The sequence below is a fragment of the Eulemur rufifrons genome, chromosome 29 (assembly GCF_041146395.1).
Source record: "Eulemur rufifrons isolate Redbay chromosome 29, OSU_ERuf_1, whole genome shotgun sequence".
Taxonomy (NCBI): Eukaryota; Metazoa; Chordata; class Mammalia; order Primates; family Lemuridae; genus Eulemur; species Eulemur rufifrons.
Genome location: NC_091011.1, coordinates 19,173,656 through 19,191,306, shown reverse-complemented (window position 1 = coordinate 19,191,306; position 17,651 = coordinate 19,173,656). Strand labels below are relative to the sequence as shown.

At 45.4% G+C, this 17,651-nt stretch overlaps 1 pseudogene; it reads left to right on the top strand.

Moving 5' to 3' along the window:
- Positions 1-7,583: 7,583 nt before the first annotated feature.
- Positions 7,584-9,295, top strand: LOC138376957 (tigger transposable element-derived protein 1-like; annotated as a pseudogene).
- The last annotated feature ends 8,356 nt before the right edge of the window (positions 9,296-17,651 follow it).

Sequence of the window (17,651 nt, the reverse complement as noted above, 5' to 3'; positions counted from 1 at the left end):
AGCAGTCCAGAGACATGAATAAAATTGCAATACTGGACCAACCATATAGATATTGAGACATACCATCTGAGGGGACGTTATAAGGAGAAAATCTAATCTGTGCCCTATTTCACTTTCATGGACCCCATCCATAAATTTTTATTCAAAAAAGTATCATTGGTCTGTGTTGGTACAGACTTCCATTTCAGCAAATCTCTTTGTTAGCGAGCTTGCTACACGTCGAGTTTTATGTGCACAACCTTTTTTCATCCTCACGGCACCCTGAACCTGCGTTTCCCTCTGCCTGACACTTTCCCCCAGAAAATGCCACGGCCGACTCCTTCACCTCCCGCCTGCCTCAGCTCAAACGGCACCTCTTCAGACGGCACCCCCACCATCATCCTCTGCCCCCTTCCTTCTTCATAGCTTTACAGATGTCTTTGTCTCCCCAGCCTTACATGTGGGCAAGATCAGACTTAAATGAGCATCAAGGATGACTTTGGAAGAAAAATTTCAACTTGAAAGGGAAACACTCATCTTTGAGTGTGTGAGTGTGTGTGTGTGTGTTTGTGCACACCTGCGTGAAAGAGTAGTTGTGTGTGGGTTAAAGGAAAGATGTATCCTTCCCAGTTTGACTTGGTGTTAGCGCTGATTTGTGGAAGAACATTCCGGAAGATGCTTTTGTTTTCTTTAACACATCTATGGTAGTTCACAATGTACTATGTTTTCATTGGAGCTTTAGGACACTTTTCTCTTGTAGATAGGCCAGCTTTGTCAATTTTACAATGGAGAAACTGAGTTTGGATAGATCGGAGGACCTGTGAAATGTTTTGAGGTTAGTAAATAGAGAAAAGAGGCCCAAGGTGACCCTGGTGCATCAGACCCTGGGGGCAGCTCTTCTGCAAGGAAGTTGTATTCATCTGCCGGCAGCCAGTCAGTCAGGACAGCAGGGAAACTGGCCCAGCACCGCTTCTCTGAGTGCCCCAGGGGAGAAAACACGGGGAAGCTGGAGACAGGCCAGGGGAGTTTGACTTCCAGCTCAACAGCTTAATTGCCATGTGGCCCTGGGCTTGTCGCTTTGTCCCTGTGAGCCTCAGTCTACCAACCTGTAAATGGGGGTGGTAATATAGCTCAGAGCTGTTGTGCAATCAGAAATATAATGTATGCAGAGTGCCTAGCACAAGGTTTGACTTGGTGCTCAATAAAAAGTCACAAATCCAGAATCTGGTGCTAACCAACTTATCTAAGGCAAGGTAACATCTTGTTGGCTGACTTTTCAGATAAAAAGGATTTTTAAAATGTAGGTACAGTTTTCTTAGATTCTGAAACCTAGAGAAAAATGTCCTACTTTTGAGCTTCCCCTGCAGGGCCTGCCTTATTTGTCTTTGTCCTAGTTCAGCACGGAGGCTGTGTTTTTCCACACCTGCAATATCACGGTCGACCCTGCCCCGACAGGTGGCCCCTTCCATCCAGGGCTTAGCTCAGCTTCCTACATCGCCCTCCCACCTGCACCCCTCTCTCCCCTTACCCAGGACCCCCCCACACACACACCCTTACCCTCACATCTCCCGGACCTTACTCACTGCTCCGTGTCTCACTTCCTACCTCTCTTTCCTCAAAGCCTCCACTCCACTTTGCTTCTCCTCCAAGCCATTGCCTGAGGCCTAAGCTCGTTCATTCCTTTCAAATGTCACCAGTGTCTGGCGTTACCACCCTGGCATGGTAAACCCGGTGTACATTCAGCCTCTCCTCCCACCACTCACCTCGAAGGCCTAGGTACCTGCCTCTTCCTGTCCCCTGTGCCTTTGCATAGGTGAGTCCTTCTTTCTGGGGTACCTCTCTACCCTCCTCATTGAGTGAACTCCTACTCACACTTTGCAGCCCACTTTAATATTGTCCCCTCCTTGACTCACAAGGGGGAGTTAGTCCTGTTCTCTACCCTCCCATGGAACTGTGGGCATGGCTCTCTTAGATTTTTGTGCAGACATCCCTATCACTGTCTGGGGGGAATCGATTTGAGAATAGGAACTATGGATGCGATGACTCCGTGTCCTCCCCCTGGGCACCCTCCAGGATGCCCTCAGGTAGGAGCTGGTCTGGCCTTCCGGGCAGGTGAGGTGCCCGGGCCCCTCTCTGCTGCCACACCAGCTTCCTGTGGCATTCTGCACCACCCGCCACCGTAGGCACTCAATAAACATGTATTGAATTAGGGAAGGAAGAAAAGAAGGGACGGAGGAAAGAAATGTGCATTTATCCCTTCTATCCCAGGGTTTTCCCTTGGAGAAAAAGGAACCAGACAATGATCTTCCTCTACTAACATCTTTCCTCCCTCTGACACAGACGTTTTGTCCCCAGGCCAAGTTTGTGTGTATCTGCTCACTTCTTTCTCACAAGGCTCCTCAAAACCTCGTGCATATTGTCCCATCAGATCTCTCCACCAGGCCTTGACAACTGCCTCTCCATGTCCAAGCTGCAGGGAGAGCACACCAGGTCTGGATCTGGTGAGCACAGCGCAGACTTTCCGTATCGCAGCCTCCAGCACCCATTTCCCCCCAGCAGCCCAATTCTCCCCAAAAAGGAAAGAGCACGTTGGAGGCAGCGCTGGGGTGGAATTGTGCATGTTTTTTATAGCTGGGGTGGGAACTCATTTATGTATGTGTATCTAATGCTGTTTGTGAACATTTAAATTGTCATCATGGGATTTAACGACTTGATGTACAGTTCTGCTGCAACATGACATAAGTGTCTCTAAAATTCACCAGGCTATGCAGAGTCGCACAATAAAAACAGGGCTCATGGGAAAAACAAGTGACACATTAAAAAAAAAAAAGAATGATAGGAACCTAATAAATATGATAGCACAGTTTTACGCATGATAAATTGTTAAAAATATATAGAAATGCTACAACTAATAGGGTGATTTACCTTGAAAGGGACTTGAAATTTGCATGTGGGAGTGGGCGTGGGAAGGGCTGAAGCTGTGGGGTTATTGTGAAGGGGTACAAGGCAGCGTATCTGAAGCCGGGCAGAGCTGTCCTAAGGGTGTGCATGTGTGCGGCTCCTACACACGCGGTGAGCCGAGGCGGTCGGTAGATGCCTGAGACGTGTGTGTGTGCGTGTGTGTGGGGGGGTGTGTGTGTGTGTGGTTGTGCCTTCCCCCATAGCTCATTTCAGCCGGTGCAGTTTTCTGCACTTGCCTAGAGTTGCTCCTAGACAAAATCACGTATATTATACTCAATTTGTTCCCTAATGTATCAATGGCATTGGAACAAATTTGCATTTTCGAAACATGTGCTAGAGCAGGACTGACTGTACCACTCAGTCAGGCTGTGGCCAAGGTGCTCGACCTTGTCTTTTTATACAAGGACATTCCTCACCTCCTCCCCCCACCCCATTACATCTGTGCCACCATGGGGTAAGATTTCGAAAGATCACTTAAAAATAGGAAGCATCTATTTTTTAAAATGTCTTTTCTTATTTAACCAGGACTGATATTGCCTTTGATATCACATCAGAGTTCTTCCAAATGTCAGGAGGAAGGACAGTTCACTCACAGTCAATATCTGGGAGAACCACAACTTCCTTTCCCATCACACTCCCTGCTTGGTTTTCTCTAGACCAACCCTGCTTTCACTCAGGTCTGTGGTCTGCTTTTGCCATCTGGCCTCACCCTCTGCCTTCTAGTTATGACTTAAAAATTGTAAGACAAATTCCACATCATCTGGAAGTTGGCAGCTTCTCTTCAGCAGGTTGTCCTCCGTGCCCTAATTAGAAAAAGGTGCTTTCTTTGGTGGAAACAACCTTGTTCTGGGGTGACACAGCCTGGCCAACCGTACGTGGCTGCCCTGACTCTGCCCTGAGCTGAGCTGGTCACATGTGCTTAGGTTCCATAGTATTGAGTGTTGGACCTAGGGACTCCAGCATGACAAGAGAGGAGCAAGAGGAGGAGGAGGAGGAGGAAGGAGAACCTGGCCTCAGACCCTAGACAGATGTGGGCAGAGGAAGCCCTTGCAGAGACTGATTCAGGGTTACCCAGACAGGGGGCCTGTGTCACAGACTGAGTCACAGTCCAGGCAAGGGAGTGGGGACCTGTGCCAGCACTGGGCAACCATATCACTAGGCAGCATGTCCCCAGGGAGCGGCAGTGTCCTCTGGCCTTTGTCTCACGGGTCTGGGCAGGCATCTGTTGTCAGCCTTCCTGGGCAGCGGCCTGCATCTGTGGTGGGTTTTCAGGCAGAGGGAGAACTTCTGAGGGTCTGGAAGGCGGACTCCATCCTGCACCTACTGACTCAGAATCTCCAGGGGAAGGGCCTGGGAATCTGTATGTTTAACTAGCATCCCCAGGAAGAATTTTATGGCCAGGCAAGCTTGACAAGTCCTGATGTAGGCCAGTGATTTTCAGAATTCTTTTTAGCCACATAACTTTTTATAAAGGGAACATTTGCAGAACCCAGGGTTGCAGCAGGTGAAGCAAGGGAGGGGCCACCCCCCCAATCTCTTTCTCCTCTCTTTCCTCAATGGAGAGACTCCGGAGATGCAGAAGAGAATTTGGAAACTACTGATTTAGTCCAATGCCCCCATTGCACAGATGAGAAAGCTGAGGCCCAGAGAGGTTAAAATGCCTTGCTAGTGATCACATGGTAGGAAGTGACAGGGCTGCTTTGTGAGCCCGAGGCACTCAGGTTCCCTCTCAGTATAAAGCTGGGAAGACTTCCACAAAGCTAGAGAATCAGGCTGGGGAGAAAGGAAAGGCTGCCTCCGAGCTGTGCCCTAGGATTTGAGCTCAGGGTCTGTCCCCTCTCCCTACTTCACTAGTTTCACAGCTCAGCAGCCACACAGACATGCAGAGCAGAGTTGATGTCAGAGCAAAATCTACAAGGGGTTTAAAACACTGGTAGCAACGGACTAAATGTTTATGTCGCCTCAAATAATTCATGCATTGAAATCCTAACCTCCAAAATGATGCTATTAGGAGGTGATGAAGTCATGAGGGTGGAGCTGTCCTGAATGGGATTAGTGCCCTTATGAGAAAGACTCCAGAGAGTTCTCTTGCTTCGTTTTGTTTGTTTGTTTGTTTGTTTGTCTTTGCTTTTGTTTACATTTGAAGAAACAAGGAGTCTGCAGGCTGCCACCTGGAAGAGGCCCTCACCAGAACCCAACCCTGCTGGCACCCTGATCTGGGACTTCCAGCTTCCAGAACTATAAGACATATATTTCTGTTGTTTATAAGTCATCCAGTCTATGGTACTTGGTTAGAGCAGCCCGAAGGGACCACGACACCCAGGGACCTTCCCTGAGTGAGAAAAGCACCAATTCCATGTTAAAGCAGCAATGAAAGCACAGGGTGACCGTGCATGACTTTGAACTGAAACTACCCCGTCTCACTTGCCTGTTGAGACTTGGAATAAGTGTTAGAGAAGAGGCAGAGCAGGACAGGGATTTGCTTCCATTTTCCAACCCACTTCGCTCCCAGGGGCAGTCACTCGGAGCTGGTTTACTTGTGCAGACTTGTAGCCCAGCAGGGGCTCAATCTGTTTGTCACATCTCTCTAGCCTCTTCACAAATGGTGGCCCTGTTGACATAGGTGGATCACGGGTAAGTACCTGAGGATTACTCTCTGTTTTCCCTCAGCTGAAAATGGTGCCCAGTTGAATGGAGGCCGGATCAAGGAGCTGGGAGTGGGAGGTGGGAGATACACGGAAGGGGTCTCATTCTTTTCTCTTCCACAATAGTTATTTATTTTTCCTTTTGGAGGAGAGAAGTCAGATAACAAAATCCAATCTCCTGAACAGGAGAGAGTGAGAGAGCAAGAGAGTGAGAGAGAGAGTGAGAGAGAGAGGTGGGGGGAAGAAAGCAAGAAAGAGAAAGAAAGAAAGAAATTTCTATTGCCATGTCACAAAGGAAGACAAATGAACTCGAATTGGACAATATGTATTTTAGTATGTCACTAAAGTAGTTTTATCTCTTTAGTTTTGGGGTAACAATTATATATTTGGAATGCAAAACCCCAACGACCCTGGGCCACCAAGCCTATCTTTCCCACCCTGCCCTCCTCTCGTCCAGGATTACTCCTCGCATGAATAGGCAAAAGTCATCTGGGCACTGGGGACAGTGAGGCACAAACTGGGGTCTCCCAGGAGTGGCTGCAGCCCACAGGTATGGTTCACTCCTTGGGGCAAAGCATCAGGCTCCCAAGGGAGGCAGGGGACATGGTTCCAACCAGGAGCTTGCGCTCTGAGTCATGTGATCATCCTCCTGTGTTGATTCCACGGCACTGGCCTTTCCAGCCACACCTACTCTGGAAATCATACCCAGCAAAGGGATTCAAGACAAGAAAAGGGGCTAGACAAAGGATACAAGGAGAAGTCAGCAGGCTGCCACCTGGAAGAGGCCCTCACTAGAGCCCAACCCTACTGGCACCCTGATCTCAGACTTCCAGCTTCCAGAACCACAAGACATAGATTTTGTTGCTTATAAGACACCCAGTCTACGGTACTTTGTGAGAGCAGCCCCAATGGACTAAGACATATCTCTGCCCATGAGTTTTTCAGTTACAAGTCAATGAAAACCTATTTCCAATGGCCTTAAACAAAACAAACAAAAAGCGAGGGGGATGTTCTTTGAAGCCACTAAGTTTGGAGTAACTTTTTACACTGCAAAGATAACCAGAACAACAACCACCTCGGAGGGTAAGATCTTCAGAGAGGATCTAAGAAGATGTACACACAACATGTTCAGTGACATGCTGGGTATAGTAACAGCTCAATTAATATCAGCTATAACTCTTCATAACCTTCTAAGATAGCTGTTTTATGTAATATCTAACCTGAGGAGGGGTGATTTTCTGCATCTTTAGAGGTATGCCATTCAGAATATAGGTCACTAATCAATCAAATTAAAACAGAAAAGCTTCCTGCCATCTCCCTCCCTTTGGAAGCTTGACAAGAAACCTCTTAATGTACGTTATTTGGAATCAGATGAAGTGCTCACAATGCAATCTATGTGTATAATGCCAGTAAAATCTGAGTTTTTGATGAAGAGTCACCATCAATTGGCCATTCCTGCATGCAAAATAAATAAATAAATAGACGAAGGGAAGATTCAGGGCCAAGACTTAATCAAAAAGATGATCAACACCATCACATTTTAAAAATGTGTTTGAGGTCACATATTTTATATTCTATTAGCTCTTTCCACACCACCCAATCCTCCATCCCAGTACAGCTACACTTCATTTTATCACACTTCACAAATATTGGATTTTTTACAAATTGAAGGTCTGTGGCCTTCTGTTGAGCAAGTCTATCAGCGCCATTTTTCCAACAGCTGGTGCTCACTTTGTGTCTTTGTTACACTTTGGTATTCCCACAATATTTCAAATTTTTCATTAGTATTATATCAGTTATGGTGATCTGTGGTTAGTGATCTTTGATGTTACCATGGTAATTGTTTTGGGGCACTATGAACTGTGCCCATATAAGATGGCGAACTTAATCAATAAATGTGAGTTCTGACCAGCTGTTCTGCTGTCTGTCCCCATCTCCTCAGGTCTTCCTATTCCCCCAGACACAAAAATACTGAAATCACGCCAATTAGTAACTAAAATGGCCTCTAAGTGTTCAAGTGAAAGGATGAGCTGCATGTCTCTCACTTTAAATCAAAATGTAGAAATGATTGAGCTTAGTGAGGGAGGCATGTGGAAAGCTAAGATAGGCCAAGTTGTGAAGGCAAAGGCAAAGTTCTTGAAGGAAATTAAATGTGCTACTCCAGAGAACACACCAAAGATGAGAAATCGAAACAGCTTTCTTGCTAATATGGAGAAAGTTTGAGTGGTTTGGGCAGAAGATCAAATCAGCTAAAACGTTCCTTAAGTCAAAGCCTGATCCAGAGCAAGGCCCTAGCGCTCTTCACTTCTGTGAAAGCAGAGAGAGGTGAGGAAGCTACACAAGAAAAGCTGGAAGCTAGCAGAGGTTGGTTCTTGGGTTTCAAGGAAAAACGCCATCTCCACAACATAAAAGTGCAAAGTGAAACAGCAAATGCTGAGATAGAAGCTGCAGCGAGTTATCCCGAAGACCTAGTTAAGGTCATTGCTGAAGGCGGCTACACCAAACAGAGGTTTTCAGTGTGGATGAAAGAGTCTTCTATTGGAAGAAGATGCCATCTAGGACATTCCAACTGGAGAGGAGAAGTCAATGCCCAGCTTCAAAGGACAGACTGACTCCCCTCTTAGGGGCCAATGCAGCTGGCGAATTTAAGTTGAAGCCAATGCTCATTTACCATTCTGAAAATTCTATGCCCTTAACAACATTACTAAATCTACTCTGCCTGTGCTCTATAAATATCTATTTACATCATGGTTTACTGAATATTTTAAGTTCATTGTTGAGACCTACTGCACAGAAAAAAGGTTCCTTTCAAAATATTACTACTCATTAACAATGCAGTTGGTCACTCAAGAGCTCTGATGGGGATGTACAAGCAGATTCGTGTTGTTTTCGTGCCTGCTAACACAACATCCACTCTGCAGCCCATGGATCAAGGAATAATTTCAACCTTCAAAATTATTATTTAAGAAATACATTTCACAAGGCCATAGCTGCCATAGATCCTGATTCCTCTGATGGATCTGGGCAAAGTAAATTGAAAATCTTCTGGAAAAGATTCACCATTCTAGATACCATTAAGAACATTCATGATTCACAGGAGGAAATCAAAATACCAACATTAACAGGAGTTGGGAACAAGTTGATTCCAATCCTCATGGATGACTTTGACGGGTTCAAAATGTCGGTGGAGGAAGTAACCGCAGATGTGGTGGAAATAGCAAAAGAACTAGAAATAGAAGTGGAGGCTGAAGAAGTGCCTTAACTGCTACAATCTCATGATAAAGCTTGAATGGATGAGGAGTTGCTTCTTATGGGTAAGCAAAAAATGTAGTTTTTTGAGACAGAATCTACTCCTGGTGAAGATGCTGTGAACATTGTTGAAATGACAACAAAGGATTTAGACTATTACATAACTTAGTAGATAAAGCAGGGGCAGGGACTGAAAGAATTGACTCCAATTTTGACAGAAGTTCTGCTGTGGGTAAAATGCTAACAAACAGCATCACATGCTACAGAGAAACCTTTGATGAAAGAGTCAGTGGAGGCAAACTTCATTGTTTTCTTATTTTAGGAAATTGCCACAGCCACCCCAACCTTTAGCAGTCACCACCCTGATCAGTCAGCAGCCGTCGACATCAAGGTAAGACCCTCTATCAGTGAAAAGATTACAACTCACTGAAGGCTCTGATGATCATCAGCATACTTTTTAACAATAAAATATTTTTTAATTAAGATATGTCCATTTTTTAGCATAATGCTATTGCATACTTAATGGACTACAGAATAGTGTAAATGTTACTTTTATATGCACTGGTAAAACCAAAAAATTCATGTGACTTGCTTTATTACCGTATTCACTTAATTACAGTGGTCTGGAACCGAACCCGAAATATCTCCAAGGAATGCCTGCAATATTTTAGTCTGTGCAACTTACAAAATAATAGGCTTTTCTAGGATAATACAGTAGAGACAATTTTATCAAAGTCACAACCCACTGGTCAACCAAAGACAGGCTACAGCTCTCTGAGTTACATTAGGCAAATTGCTTCCCCATCCCATATTATTAATTGGAAATTAAATGTGGCCTTTTAAGACATTAATACAAAGTTTAGAAGTGATTAATTCCTGGCTGTATTTTCAGGCCATTGCACATAAATTTATACACATAATGAATACTGCTTAAATTGGAATGGACTCAAAAAGTACACTTGTTTGAAGATTTCCCATTATTCAATAATACAATTTAATTTAACACGTTTATTGAATACCCAATATATGCCAGGTGCCAGTAATAAAATGATGACAAACCATTACCCATGAAGTTGTCCCAGTTTTCCAATAAACTAAACTGAAAATCTATTTAAAATTTAAAGCAACAATTTATGCTAGGTCACAATACTTATGCAATTTGGGAGAAGGTATTTTCTAGAACCTTTAAATTTTTAAATTTTTTAAATATTTCAAGAAGTATATGTTAAATGAATGAATGTTGCAGTTAATGTTCATTAGTTAACTAAAGCTGATTATAGCATAGACAGTGTTTCTGTGGACACCACTATTAACAATGTTATTGAAGTTTAACTTATAATTGCCATCTGATTTGTGGGTAGTTAGTTTTTCAAAATTATTTGCTGATAAAATTTTTCCCTGGGACTCACTGATGGTTTCTTTTTAACACCCTTTCATTTTTCTAAGAGACCTGAATAAGCAACTTAGTTACTCAATCGTTAGTTTGAGAGTAGAAATATCAACACTTTCATAAGCTCTTTGCTTCTTGGTCATGATGGACACACAGTGTCACTGTCATTTTGCTCACTCTGTAAATAGACTCTAGTGAAAATATATACATGATTCAAAGCTGCCGTGTAAGATAGAGATCGTCCAAACTTAGCTAGTTGCTCAAACTGCTATGATAGGCTTTGTAAAATACAAGATTGATATTTGCCTGGGAATTCTAGGCTTTAAAGACTTTCTATTCTGTGCTGACAACAGAGGAGCAGCTTGAAGCTCCCTTCCCTCAGCGGCTGCTGTGTGCATCCACCTGCCATGCTCAAGCAGGGGACGTTTCCACACACCCTCTTCCGTGTCATCACACTGGCCACGCTTCTTGACCAAGCAGCACATACCATGAGGAATGAAGTGAGCCTGCTCCCTGTCCCCCACCCCCTAGTTTCTTCCTTTCATTATTTGAAGGTGAAAAATAATGCAAACCTACAGTAGAAGTATGCCCTCTTTCCTTTTTTTTCAGAGCAGTTGTTTTCCATATAACATCCTGAGAGTCTGTGACTTTAAATGAATGGACTAGAAGCACGAGCGATGACACCTCTCTGACAGGTGTTGGTACCACCTGTGGCTTCCTAAATCTTGAGTCCATCTGTCCTTCTCCCTGATCTGTTGCCTGTCAGAATTCTTCTAGATTTCCTCAGGCTTCTTAGCCTCTTGGTGGTCTGTTTTGATATCTGCTTACCCTTATCTTGAATCATTTTAGCTGATAGCAATTTCCTTGGAAAAGTTGTCTAACAGATTTTTTTTTTAAACTCCTCTAACAACTACCAAGTACTCAGGAAATTATCTTAGTAGCCTGTAAGAGTGACTCTCCAAGACTTCCAGAAAGACAATTGTAATGTCTGTATGTTCCCACGCTCCATCGTCTCCTGCGTTGAGCAGGACCTGATCTTTAAATTGATAAATTTCAGCTACAGGGAATCCACTGTATCAGAAAACAAAGTCTGCTGTCTGAGACACCTGTGTTTGAACCTATTTATGCCCTTTAGTAATAGTGTCGCTTTTGAAAAGTCGTAACTTTCTCCTCGGTGGAATAGGAATACCACCACCGACCTCCCAGGGCTAATTTAAGCAGGGAGATAAGGTTTAGGAACATGCTCTACCCCACACCCGGCCCGTGAGTGGTCCTCCACGAGCACTGAGTCCTTTCTCACTTCCCCTTTCTCCTGGGAAAGGAGGTGAGTGGGAAGAGGCAGAAATGGCGAGGTGCACTCAATCACGGACCTATCAGTGCTGTGCAACGGCTCTATCTTTAGGGGACTCTTTCCTGATTGTCTCCTTTCATCTTCCCCCACCCGTCCTCCCGAGACACAGCACACTGTCACTGTGTCTTCACTGCCACACCTCCGCTCAGGCACGCACACACGTCCACACCCCTGACCTCTTCCCAGAGATGTCTCTACAAGGGACTCTACAGAAGGAGAAACCGAATCAGCCCATAGAAACCTTGTTAACGCTGTCCAGGGAAGAGCAAAGTAAAAACAAACGTCAAGCCTCCTACGGCAGACAGAAGAATTCAGTCTGGGTTTGAAGATATTAATTGAAATCAAGAAATAATGTGGGATAAGAAAGGTGGAGAGGCTCTTTCCACTCAGATAAACCTTTAGAGTTCTGGGAAAGGAATTTATTTTTAAAGAAATAGCAGAAGCTGGAGATACCACCCATACTGTTAGATAAGAAAAACCAAGTGGATTAAAGGTCCCTCTAGAAAAAATTTCTTTTTCTTTTTTAATCTTCCTATCTTTTCTGAAAATTCACATCTTAAAGTTAAGGAGGACCAATTCCAGAAAATATGATACCTCATTTAATGTCCTTTCAGAAAAGTGGAAATTAAGTTCTGGGTAATGACAATGACTAGCTAATGCGTGGTAGATGCACAACGTGTTAGAATGTGAAAGACTCTGTCCCAAAGGCTGTATCTGCATCACCTTCTTCCACTCTCACAATAACTCCATGAGGACAGTTCTATTGTTAGCCTGTTTTACAGACGAGGAAACTGAGGCACAGAGGGGCTGAATAACTTGCTCTGGGCCATGTGAGTTGTAAAGCAGAGCTAGGGTTTGAGGTGAGGAGCCAGGCTCCATAACTCACACACTGAACCAGGATGCCATGTGCAGCGACTTGAGACGTGCCTTCTGCCACTGTCCCTACCAAGGTGCCCGTCCTTACACTGAGCCATGTGGCCCCCCGCAGAGACGTGCATCTGGCCACTGCTGCCATCACGCTGCTGTGAAGAAGCAAGGGGTGAGGTCGCCATAGCAAAGCGAATGAGGCAAAGATATTATTCCTTCTGCTGGAACCCGGTTGTTCAGAGAAGGGAAGAAAAACGTCAAGACGTGGAGGTGGTTGAATTCTTACTCTTAAGGCTGACTGCTCGTTTGGAAAGTGTGATTTCACTGAGGAATGCCCTCTGTGGCCACAGGATTGAGATAACACTTGGAAAGCAAAACAATAAAATCTCCTTATTGAAAAACATGTAGCTCCTTTCTTCATCCCTGTCGAGCTCTATCAAGGAGAGCTGATGATAATTGAAAATTAGCTGAGGAAAGATAGGGGGGAGGGTGGTCAAAGACTGCATCAAATAGATCACTGAACCCTAAAGTGCTGAAAGTAAGAAAGAGTCTAAAACCAGATTTAAAATAGTCCCTGTATTATGTAGGATTTGACATTTGTCCCAAAGCTGGCCAAGTAATTTCAAAAATACTAGTTCAGCAACATTTATTGATTACTATGCGTTGGCTTGCTGTGCCTGCTGCCGGGAAGATAAAGACAAATAAGTTACACTTTCTTTCCTCAAGCATAGTGGGGCAGAGAGAGCGGTTAACAGGCCCAAAAAGCAAAGTATGGGGCATTGGGTTATGTATATGCAAACCAGAAACAAAATGAAAACAAAAACAAAGCAGAAATAAATCAAAACGGGAGTTGCAGGAGGGAATTATCCTGTCTGGAGTCAAGAATAGCCTCCCCAGGACCTTGGCCAGATTCCAAAGGGACAATAGGTGTTTGCTAGACAGGGAAATGGTGGAGATCGGGTGGGAGAAGAGCATCACGGAGAAATAAAGCCGGGTGTGCAGAGCCGCAGAGGTATAGAACAGCATGGCCAAGGGGGAAAAAGGAATGCTTGGGTGTGCTGGAGGAAAGAGTGTGAAAAGGAAGGGTAGTGGGAGGGACGGGACATGAGAACAGATTTGAGAGGTGAAATTGGAGACAGAGAAGTTGAGTGAGGGCTGCTATGGTTCAAGAAAAGGAAAAGGAAAGGTTGGAGTAAGCTGAGCTCACTGCAGACGAAGGAGAGAGAGAGAGTGGACAGATTTGAGAGACAATTAGAGGCTAAAATTAATAGGACTTGGAAAATGCTGATATGCATCAGGGAGACTTGAAGGTGACGGCAGACACAGAGAGGTCTTGTGTGCATGGTGACTATATAGAAGATGGTACCGGAAAGGTGGCTGAGAATGTCCATAGAGAATGAGATATGAGAGGTGAGACTGGGCCCAGGTCCTGAAGAGGAGAGGCTGGGAATAGGTGAGGACTCCATCTAGAAGGGGCTAGGTTTGCAGCAGACACTCTGAGGTGGGAGCTTATAAATGTTCTTTGCCAGAAGAACACCTGTTGGAAAATTTAAAATATGGAGGTCACAGTGGTGGACAGACTGTGTGTAAAGTGGCCACCAGGCCCTAGGCCGCAGTGTTCACACCTGTGTAATGGAGTGTGGGTGGGCAGAGCCTGCAACTTGCTTCTAACCAATAACATACAACAAAATGATGGATGCCACTCCCATGATTATGTTATATTATAAAAGACTCTGTTTTGCTTGTAGATCTCCACTAGAGACTCTCCTTGCTGGCTTGATGAGGTAAGCGGCTGTGCTGAGGAGGACCTCATAGCAGGGAATCTCAGGCAGCCTCCAGAGCTGAGGACGGCCTACAGCTGACAGCCCGTCCTACAGCTGCAAAGAACTAGCCCAAAAACTTGAATGAGGTTGGGAGTGGATTCTTCCCCAGCCGAGCCTCCAGATGAGAATGCAGCCCAGTGGCCTTCCTCACTGAAGCCTTGTGAGACCCTGAGCAGAGATCCAACTAAGCCATGCCCAGACTCCTGACCCGTGGAAACTAGGAGATAATAAATGTGTGTTGTTTTAAGCCACTAATTTTGTGGTGACTTGTTACAGCAGCATCAAGAAACTAACACAGTCACATGGTGGGATGCTTCTAAAGAAAAACTACAAATACCCCCAGGGGTTTTGAGGACTAGGAAGAAAGGATGAAGAAAAGCAGAAGGTCAAGATGGCCCCTGCTGCTGTGACAGAGGAAGGCTAGCTCTGTACTGCCCAGCTCTGGGCCCGACAGAAGCCACTTTCCAGCCGCTTTCTCTCTGGGGTGCCTTGGGGCTTCTCACAAAAGGAAAGACCATCCCTAAAAATCATGCAGATGGGGAACAGACTACCTGTGCTCCCATGTGCCCTGTGGGTGGAGTATCTGCCCCTCACTGCAGAGAGGAAAACTGGAGCCCAGAGTCAGCAGAAACTGCTCCGCCCACAGCAGCCCACACTTGCATCTTTGCCTGACCTCCTCTGGTCCCAGGCCCTCCTCCCAATCTCTTCCAAAGCTATGTACTTCACACACTACTACGAAAGAAAACCTTCCTATTCTTTCCCTTTTTCCCTCCTTTGTATTTAGAAATGAAAACTTTCACGTACTTTTCACGTACAATTCAATGCTATTTTAGGTAAAATTTTAAAGGTAACCTAGCCATATTTATGCCCCAGAAATATACATCCACCTACACGTGCACACACACATGCAGAGACAAGGATAAAGAACACTTTTGTCCATTACAGAGCAATTGGGGTCCTATCTGTAAGTTACGATAATATGTGAAAGATAATCATTACTTTGCCTAAAACCCTGCCTTGATTGCTTGTTATTATGTGAAAGCGTGGTGAGGAACTGAATTTTTGCTTAGAAATGTAAAATGCATAAAGTCCAAATCTTAGTTGCTGACAGCCATTAGGAATCCCTGTGAAACAAAGAGAGCTCTGTTCCAACCCACTGTTAGGTTTAATGAGAACAAGCACTCCCGTTTGCTGAAGAGCTTATTATATGGTAGGCCCCTGTGCTAAGCACTCGATGCACTTTATCTCACGCACTCCTCACAACAGTGACAGAAAAGAGAGTATTATCATCTGCAATTTAGCAAATGGAGAGCTAAGGCTTGGGAAGTCAGATCAAGTGCCCACCTCATCAGCTCCTAAGCAATGCCTCTGCCCACCACAGTGGCAGAGAGAGGGCTCAGCAAGATCCAACCATGTCCTTTACTCTTTTAGCCTTTTCTGCAACTTAGATATAAAGATCCTAGAGGTCTAGTCAAAAGCTGGTTGGCCACAAGAAAAATTTCTTCATTATTTAAAAGATCAGAAGCTCTGAGCAGCCAGCGGTGCATGCCCAGGCAGAGTGGATCCTGCCTACAGAAAACCAGCTGTGCGTGCAACTCAACAGCTCGAGAGAGGCTCTTCCAACAGAGCTGCCCCCAAACATCTGTCCCCTCCAGCTGTGGGCTTGTGAAGGTACAGCTAGGGTCTATCTCATTCACCATGGCAACCTCCCTGCTGGGCACATAGGAGGCCCTCGAGGAATGTTAGTTGGACAACTGAGTGAGAAAATGGATTGATGAATAGATGGATGGATGGACAGGGAGATGGACAGAAGGATGAAGAATAGATTAATGGATGGATGGACATGGCAAAGCCCAACTCAAGAGAGGGACGGAAACAAGTTCAGCTCCTTTTGATCCCAGTTCCTCATTTCTGGCCATGAACTCCTGGGCATCCTAGGACTCTGAAGACGCAAACTAGCAGGAAAGAACATTTTGTTTTCTCCCCTATTGTCTCTGGGCACATGTTTCCAAGATGTATTTTAAAAGGGACAGTAGACAAGGGATGTTTATTTTGTTTAGCATCCAGGCAAAGAGTTTTCTAAAGAACAGCAAATTGAAAGACAGAAATCATTCCTGCCATGTGGAATTCTTCATCCGGGGCCTTGCATACTCGGCCCCTGAATGGACATGCAGGGAGCTTGAGAAAAGGCACATTTCGAGAGGGAAGCACAGAGTCTTGCCATGTCCCTGCGGGAATACAAATAAATTAATAAATTAAGCCAAGCCAGGCCTGCAAAATGCCTAGCTAGACATCCAAATACCATGGCTCCAAGCTTCTCGGCCTTATCTGCATTCTTGAAGTTTCCCCAGAGCCTCTGGCAAGCTGGCTCCCAGAGCTGATCTCTTGATACCGACGTGGCACATTGGGTAATGACTTCAAGTCTGTGCCATGGACAAAGGGTGTGCAGTTCACGCATGGAGGAAAGCACGGTTTCCTGTCCTCTTGCGTGGAGCCATGACCTCATCCTGCCTTGCCTCATGTCTCCAAAACGCATCCCTTAGAGGCCAAAGAAGCAGGCAAACCAGGAGGCAGGGGCCGTCATCGGCGAGAAAGGCTTCTTTGTTGGGAAATGGCTTTAGGTGGGGACATCTGCCAAACTGGCTGCATGAAGCTGAGGACAAGGCCAGGGTGATCCAGAGGGAGGCAAACAGTGATATACAAACTTTTCCCACTAGCCTTGATCCGCAGGGAAAGCTGTTTCCAGATGAGGCCTTTCATCGACTTCCTACTGAGAGACCTCAAGGCGCCTAGACCACATGTTGTGCGCTGTGTGGATCATCCAACACAAACAGCGTCCGGTGCTGCCGACTCTCAGTTATCCAGGAGCCCTTCACGGAGGGTGTGGGTTAGCCAGGGCCCGGCTTCCTCCTCCCGCCACAGCTTGTGCCGCCCTCCAGCTCCTCCCAGAGGAGGCTCCTGCAAGGCTCAGCCCGGCTGCCTTCCTGTTGGCATTTGTAGGATTCTAAAGGAGCAATGTCAGGACAGACCTTACCCATCATCCACCGCAATCTTTTCTGGTCACAGATGTGGGAAATGGGGCACAGAACAGGGAAGGTAGAGGCAGACTGGACCCCAAAGCTAAGTCCTAGGATCTCTCTCCAGCCCAGAGCCTTAATCCAGCTTGAAACACTTGGTAACCAGGGAGTTTGGGGACCTACGTAGCCTTCATTCATCTGTTCTTCACTCAATGTCTCCTCATTTCCTATATATAAAATCTAAATCTGCTGGCCCGGGATGGGAATAGAAGCTAGATTTCGTCTTGAAGGCCAAATCCAATCAACTGACAGAGGTTGCCCGAGGAAGTACAGACAAGGACATGGAGTGTCATGACTGATGGGAGATTC